The sequence below is a fragment of the Cebus imitator genome, unplaced genomic scaffold (assembly GCF_001604975.1).
Source record: "Cebus imitator isolate Cc_AM_T3 unplaced genomic scaffold, Cebus_imitator-1.0 Scaffold87, whole genome shotgun sequence".
Classification (NCBI taxonomy): domain Eukaryota; kingdom Metazoa; phylum Chordata; class Mammalia; order Primates; family Cebidae; genus Cebus; species Cebus imitator.
Genome location: NW_016107402.1, coordinates 2,651,562 through 2,660,076, shown reverse-complemented (window position 1 = coordinate 2,660,076; position 8,515 = coordinate 2,651,562).

Here is an 8,515-nt window from a genome sequence, read left to right as displayed (position 1 = left end):
GTAATGAGTAATCGTTTTCAGTCTTTGATTTAAAAAGCAAGAAAGGGCCAGGGGCCGTGGCTCACACCTATCATCCCAGCACTTTGATAGGCCGAGATGGGTGGACTGCTTGAGGTTAGGAGTTTGAGGCCAGCCTGACCAACATGGTGAAACCTCATCTCTACTAAAAATACAAAAATAGCCAGGCAAGGTGGCAGATGCCTGTAATCCCAGCTACTCAGGAGGCTGAAACCAGAGAATCGCTTGAACCTGGGAGGCGGAGGTTGCAGTGAGCCAAGACTGGGTCACTGCACTCCAACCTGGGCGACAGAGCGAGACTCTGTCTCAAAAAAAAAAAAAAAAAGTAAGAATGAGATTGAGTTTTGTATGTCTTGCCATGGAAACATGTCCCTGATATATGAACAGTCAATTGTGCTGGACTCCCTTTGGAAGGAAAAAAGATAGACAGAACTTGCCCCTGGAAAGAAAGTTGTCTAGAAGGAGCTGTGCCAAACTGTCCACGGAGGCTGAGACTTGGGGAGGGGCGAAGGTGAAAAAAGGCTTTGCTTTTAGCTTTCTACGCTTCTGAGTTGGTTTTTACAATAAACTTGGTTTATGTTTGTAATTACAAGAAGAGAGAAAGAAAACTTATTTTCAGTACAAATCTCTGTGGTTTGCAGGGGTCTCCTCTGGTCTCCTGGGACACGGCTGGTTCAGCCTGACCCTCCTCTGGCAGAGGGACAACGCCCAGGAGCCACTCCTTCATGCTGTGCAATAAACGCCCAGATCCGACTGCGTTCGGAGGCTCACGCCTGTAATCCCAGAACTTTGGGAGCCTGAGGTCGGCAGATCACTTGAGACCAGGAGTTCAAGACCAGACTGGCCAACATGGAGAAACCCCATCTCTACTAAAAATACAAAAATTAGACGGGCACGGTGGCTCACACCTGTAATCCCAGAACTTTGAGAGGCCAAGGCAGGAGGATCGCTTGAAGTCAGGAGTTTGAGACCAGTGTGGCCAACATGGCAAAACCCTATCTCTACTAAAAATTCAAAAATTAGCCAAACGTAGTGGAGCGCACCTGTAGTCCCAGCTACTCAGGAGGTTGAGGCACAAGAATCACTTGAACCCAGGAGGTGGAGGTTCCAGTAAGATGAGATTGCGCCACTGTACTCCAACCTGGACAACAGAGTGAGACTCCATCTCAAAAAAAAAAAAAAAAAAAAAAAAAAACCTCCCACATGCCCTTCACCGAGGCTTGCTCCACTGGCTCTCGCCGAGTATCTGTACACATTTTGTTTGCTGAGCCATTTGGAAGCACCTACACATGTCAGGACCATTTCCCACTGGCCTCCTGAGACAAGGACCTGCTCTTACATAACCGGGAATGATAATCACGTTCAGGAGAGTTCACACTGACACAGTGCGGCTCCCATTGTACCTGCCACCCCAACACTCTCCCTTATGTAACTCTGCCATGTGCACGTTTTTAATATGCATCATCAGTTTTGTGCTGGATTCTCCTGCTTCCTACTTCCACCCCGACTATGTTTCTTGGGTCCTGCCTGTCCCTGGGGCTCGCGATGTGCCTTGCCTCTGCCTGCTGCAGGTCCACTGCATTTTCCCACCAGGGACAAGGCTGCCGTGAGCCCACCTGTGCCCTAGAGCAGCGCTACTCAGAGTCCACCCCGCATCCGATCTCCTGGGGCTCTGGTGGGAATGCAGAGCTGACTCAAGACTGCAGTAGGGCCTGACCCACCCCAGGAGACGTGGACACAGACGGTGTGTTGCGCCGTGAAGCCCCTGCTCCTGGATTTGTGTCTGATTGTCTTTGGTGGGAGGATTGGGCTCAAGAACTCACTTGCTGTTTCTTGGAGTTTGAGAACTTCCTGTCACCTAGTAGGGTCAGTCCAAGCCTGACGATGGCTGTCCTGTGTGTCCCTACTCCCACGGAGGCCTGGGCCCTTTGCTGCCCGCCTTGTCCCACCCAGACTCCCCTCCTTTCTGCACCGCAGCCCAGACTGGTGATAGAAACAGCAGCTTCCCACAGTGGACACGGCTCCCTTCTGTTCTCTCGGGCCCGAGCAGCACGCAGAGGGCTGCGGCGATCAGCCTTCCAGGCTCGTCCCAGACATCTCTGTGGGTGAATATTTCTGGAACTGAGTATGAGTGACTATGTGGTCATGGACCTTGGTCCACCTACCTTTAGCTCACTCCTGTTTATAGCCACGGCAACAGAGGCACAGAGAGGTTAAGCGGCTTCCCCAAGGCTACACAGCCAGCCAGACGGAAAGGCTAGAGCTCAACCACCAGGCAATGGTAAGGAGGAAGCCCGCCCTCCAGGCAGCGTGAGAGGTGAGAATGCCTCTCACCAACTGCACTGGGGAGAAAATGACTGCCCAGTGGCCCCTCGCCCCTTCTCCCCGCTCTGGCCTTCTGTTCCTCACCTGCTCCAGCTCCTCCCTTCCTCGGGGCTGTCCCTTGACACTTCCCCTAAAGCGCTTCCCGTCACTGACCTGCACCACACCCCACTCAGCCTCTGTGCAGACATCACGAAGTCAGAAAGGAGTCTGCTCTGAGTCACTTGTCCTGTCTTGCCTGTTGCTGCTGTGATCAGTGTCATTTAGGGACCCCTAATTCCCCACAGAGGCCAGTCTTGCTTGAGGATCAAAATCTGTTTCCTGGCTGTGTGAGCCTGGGCAAGTCACTTCACCCGCCTGGATTTCAGTTTCCTCTTCTGTCAAATGAGCACAGTACCCTCCCTCACAGCCTGCTACAGGGTCAGAGTCCAGTAAATGGGGACTGTTACTCATGTCACTTTATTCATATACAAATGTTAAAATATTTTCACTCCCAAAGTAGTCGCTCAGTCCATGCTAGTTATAAAAAATTATAACGACACACAAAGCTAACGAGTCCCCAGCACCCACTGCTGGTTTGGTGAGTAATTTCCAGGACTGTCTTCTGCCTCATCGAGAGAGACAGAGGAGGGCCTTAAAATGATCAGCGTCTCCATCCTGTGTCTCTGAATCCTAACTTGATTCTTCCACTCAGTTCTTTGTCTCCGAGACGTCCCCACGCTTTACCTTTTATTTTTACTTATTTCTTTTTCTTTCCTGCCTTCCTTTCTTTCTTATTTTCTTTTGTAGAGACAGGGTCTCACTCTGTGGCCCAGGCTGGAGTGCAGTGGTGCGATCATGGCTCACGGCAGCCTGGACCTCCTGGGCTCAAGCCATCCTCCGCACTCAGCCTCCCAAGTATCTGGGACTACAGATGTGTGCCACCACGCCCCAATGATTTTTTTTCTTTTGAGACAGAGTTTCACTTTTCACCCAGGCTGGAGTGTAGTGGGACTACAGGCATGTGTCACCACACCCAGCTAATTTTTCTATTTTTAGTAGGGATGGGGTTTCACCATGTTGCCCAGGCTGGACCAAAACTCCTGGCCTCAAGTGATCCGCCCACCTTGGCCTCCCAGAGTGCTGGGATTACAAGTGAGCCACCGCGCTCAGCCCCAGCTAACTTTGTAAAATAACTTTTTTGGAGATGAGGTATTGCTGTGTTGCTGTGGTTTCAAACTCCTAGTCTCCAGCAAGCCTCTTGCCTCGGCTGGGATTCCAGGTATGGGATGCTCTGCCTGGCTGCTATATCTTCTATGGATTATGCTCCCTCCTGCCTTCTGTTTTGACCCTCACAGGTCTGTGATGTGAACTGGACAGGCAGTATCCCCTTTTTGCGGATGGAAAAACCGAGGTTCCAAAACGTAAATGTCATCTGCCGAAGGTCACACAGGGAGGAAGGGGCTACATCCTAAATCCAGATCGTCCCACTCTAGATGGCTGAAGATGTGTTTTCTGGGGTCCACCACCCACTCGGAGACAGATGCTCTGCACAGCTTCATTGTTTATTCATTCATTCATTCCACCTGCGCTGGGAGGCAGGCCTCCTGCTGGGATGAGTAAGATTCCAGTAGTGGCCGTGTACAACTGGCATTCACGAAGGGAGATGAGAAGTCTTCAGCTGCTCCCCACACCATGCAGGTCTTGTTCCCATGAGAAGAGAGGCTGGGAGAAAAAGGGAGAAGGGATCTTCATTTCTTTCTTTTTTTCTTTCTTTGAGATGGAGTTTTGCTCCGTTGCCCAGGCTAGAGTGCAGTGGCACGGTCTCGGCTCACTGCAACCTCCATCTCCCAGGTTCAAGTGATTCTCCTACCTCTGCCTCCTGAGTAGCTGGGATTACAGGCATGTGCTACCATGCACTGCTAATTTTTGTATTTTTAGTAAAGATGGGGTTTTGCCATGTTGGCCAGGCTGGTCTTGAACTCCTGCCTCAGCCTCCCAAAGTACTGGGATTACAGGTGTGGGCCACAGCGCCTGGCACTTCATTTCTATGCGGCTTGTAGTTTTAGAGACAAACATGATTTCTTTTGTTGCTAAAAGTAGAAAAACAAAACCAGTGGGATCCCTAGAGAGAGGTACACTCAGGGTAGAGACGGGTGAGACATGGTGTGGGCCGTGTCCCTGGACTTACTGAACGGCTTTGCTGGGCAGCCCAGGACTCCTGGAAGCTGAGGCTCCCGAGCAAAGTCTCAGAACGTGAAAGGGTAAGACGGAGGAACGTGGAACTGTCAGCAGTGCTCAGCCTCATTAAGAGGGCCTCCAAAACCTGAGGGTCATTTCCTTCTGCACTGTGGATGTATTTATTTTACATATCTGGCCAAGCACAGGGGAAGCAGCCAGGCTATGGAGTTAGGGGCCGATAGAGAAAGGGGAGAAAAGAAAACAGAAGGTGAAGCAGTGTTTTCTGAGCAACTTTAAATCCCCTCCCACAATGAATCACGAGGGCTGCTAACGAGGACGACTCCGGAAAGTCTGGGGGCAGGAGTCAGGGGAGACCCAGGGAAATTGATCAACATGGATGAAAATGCACGTGCTTGTTCACACATACACACGTGTGCACACTGAGCATGTACGCACATGCACTCATGCATGCACACATTACACAGTGCACACGTGCACACATGCATACACAGGCATGCACACACATGCATACATGTACACATGCATACATTTATGTGTGCACACAGGTACACGCACATTCGTGCACACATGCGCACACACATATGCACACACATACAGCTGTTCCAAGGAGAACAGAGGTGGGGAAAGAACACATAACCCCCAAGGTTAAAAACCCCAGCTGGGCTCCCCAGTGTCACAGTCACCCTCAGGGAGCATGTGGGCTTCACTGCCTGTCCCCCATCATCCTAAGAGTTAGGCCTGGTACAAGATATGGTCTCACTCACATACACACTCACGTGCATACGCACACACACTCATTTACACACACACTTCTTTAATATCTTTTCCTCTGGGGGACACATCGTGGCCAACCTCTGAAAGGTTGCCTGCGACTCCTGTGTTTTCCACAATTGCCAGCCCCTGCCCCTTGGGCAGCAGCAGGAAGCGGTTTCTGGCACCTGGGTTGGTGTTGGGCGCCTTGGTCCAGCTGCCCGCCAAGCTCCTAGTGCAGAGCCTGGTTCAGAGCCTCCGGGAACGGGAGGTTTTCTTCTCAGCATCACTGTGTCCTAACCTAGGCAGGGACCCTGAGAGGGCCTGTGGGACGGGTGGAGAGAAGAAAAGAAGGACAGAAGACGCAGGAGGAGGGCGGCTGGGGAAGGAGAGGCCAGGGCACTGTGTCCATGTCAGCTGGCCCATCAGCAACCCAGGCCCCCCTCGAGGGACCGGGAGTGGGTCCACTGTGGGGTGAGGCAGGAGCTGGTGGGTAGCCTGTGCCCCTGGCATGGGCCCTGGAGCCACTGCAGGTCACAGATACTGGCAGTTGGGAAGTAAAACTGGTTGTGAACCCCCTGGGCCCCATGAGGATGGGGTCAGCGCACCCACCGCTGAGCATGGGGAAGGGAATTGCAGGTTTGGGTGCCAGGAGGGGACAGAGTTGGCCTGGAAAGGTGCCTGGTATCCATTTAGTCGTGCAGGGAAGCTTTGTCCCCAGCTGCCAACACCTGGCATACCACTGACTACTTCAGACCTCAGCTTCAGACTGCGGGGTCCCATCTCCCACAGATTTATGGCTCGTTCGAATGCTACCGGCTGTTCCTACCCACCCGGCCCTCCTGCAGCGCCTCTCCCTCAAGACACCGCCATCAATCAGCAGCTCAGCAGGCCAAGAATTTCTACCAACTGCCTCTCCCTGCAAAACAAACAAACCAAAAGGATTCACAGTTGAAGTGTCTTTGGGTCTGCCCCCTGATCCTTAAGCCCGGCCTGATTTCCTCTAGGTCCAGGTGTACAAAAACGTCACCTTTCCTCACAGTGGAGAAACAGCCCCCGCATTTTGATGCAGGCCATGGGGAGGAGCTGGTTCTGGAGGATAATACAGCAAAGAAGACTGGTGAGCACAGCCTTGAAATTATCCAAGGCCGCGCCTCGCCCCTCCTAAGCACCTCTCCAAACTGCGGTGCGTCTGTGGGGAGGGTGGCAAAGCCAACAGCAGCTTCTGCCAGAAGGGAGTGCCCGTCTGAGAGCCTGCGGCCACCGTCTAAGACAAGGATGCAGTAAACTGTCTGTTGTCTGAAGGAGGGGCCTGTGGGGACAGTGACAGGCTTGGTGACCCCAGAATCTGCTCCAGTCCACTCCCACCCGCTCCTTTAGGGAATGTGAGCTGCAGGCTTTGAGAGGCCCAGATGTTGGCCATCAGCTTTGTAGCTGCCACCAGCCTTCCCAGGACCAAACTGATGGCTGTGGCCAGGGGAGGAGGAAACAGCAGCATGCCCCCATTTTCTGGGGGAATCCAGGGCAAGTCATGCAGGGAGTGATGGCTGTTGCGGAGCCTGGGCTCCTGTGGAGCTTGCCCCAGCCCCTGTCAGTCCCAGAACCCTGGACGGTGTTTGCCAAGTTCTGCCTTCAGCCACCCTGAGAAGGTGGTGGCTGACGTTTGGCTCCAGGTACCTCCCCGACAGGACACCGCCCCAACCCTGCCCCATGCCTCCACCTCATCCATGCAGGATGCGGATGCTTTGTGACCCTGCCCGACATCGCCACTGTCCCTGATGGGGTTTGCAGGCCCAGACCCAGGTGGGAGAGGAAGAAGCTTCAGGTGGAAGAGAAGAGAAAAGAATGGCAATCTACTAGAAGCTGGTTTTTATTTACTTTTTATTTTTTTATTTTTTGTATTTTTAGTAGAGAAGGGGTTTCACCATGTTGGCCAGGATAGTCTCGATCTCTTGACCTCGTGATCCACCTGCCTCGGCCTCCTGAAGTGCTGGGATTATAGGTGTGAGCCACCACGCCCGGCCCAAGCTGGTTTTTAATTTGTGTATATAGACATGCATAGATAGGTGGGGCACGGTCTCTTACACCTGTAATCCCAGCATTTTTGGAGGTCGAGGTGGGTGGATCACTTGAGGTCAGGAGTTTGCAAACAGCCTGGCTAAAATGGCAAAACACTGGCTCTCCTAAAAATGCAAAACTTAGCTGGGCATGGTGGCAGATGCCTATAATCCCAGCTACTTGGGAGGCTAAGGCAGGAGAATCACTTGAACCCCAGAGGCAGAGGTTGCAGTGAGCCAAGATCATGCCATTGCACTCCAGCCTGGGCGACAAGAACAAAATTCCATCTAAAAAAAAAAAGAAAGAAATGCATATATACAAATATATCTTTTATTTTTACAATATAATTATATATGTGTGTATACGTGTGTGTATGTATGTGTGTATATGTGTGTGTGTGTGTGTGTGTGTGTGTGTGTGTGTGTGTGTATGGAGAGAGAGAGGACAACCTGAGAAGCTTGAAAACCTATTTATTATTATATGACATTAGAAAATGATTGGTAGTTTTTTTAGGTATTAGATTATGGGGCCGGGCGTAGTGGCTCATGCCTGTAACCCCAGCACTTCGGGAGGCGGAGGCAGGAGGATTGCTTGAGGCCAGGGGTTTGAGACCAGCCTGGTCCACATGACAAAATTCCATCTCTACTAAAAATACAAAAAAAGAGCCGGGTGTGGTGGCATGTACCTGTGGTCCCATCTAGAGAGGCTGAGGCTCAAAAAATCACTTGAACCCGGAAGGCAGAGATTGCAGTGAGCCAAGATCATGCCACTGCACTCCAGCCTGGGCGTCAGAACAAAACTAAAAAAGGATTATGGGACAGGCACATTGGTTTATGTCTGTAATCTCAGCACTTTGGGAGGCTGAGGCAGGAGGATTGCTTGAGCCCAGGAGTTCAAGATGAGCCTGGCAACACGGTGAAACTTCATCTCTATAAATAAATAAATGTGTGTGTGTGCGTGTGTGTGTGTGTGTGTGTGTGTGTGCGTGCATAAAATTAGCTGGGCAGTGGGTATCATGGTGCACGCCTGAGGTCCCAGCAAGTTGGGAGGCTGAGGTGGGAGAATCACCAAAGCCCAGGAAGTCAGGGCTGCAGTGAGCCGAGATTGCGCCACTGCGCTCTAGCCCAGGTGACAGAATATTGAATTACATAGGAGTGAAATGTCATCGTGTTTACAGCTCACTTTG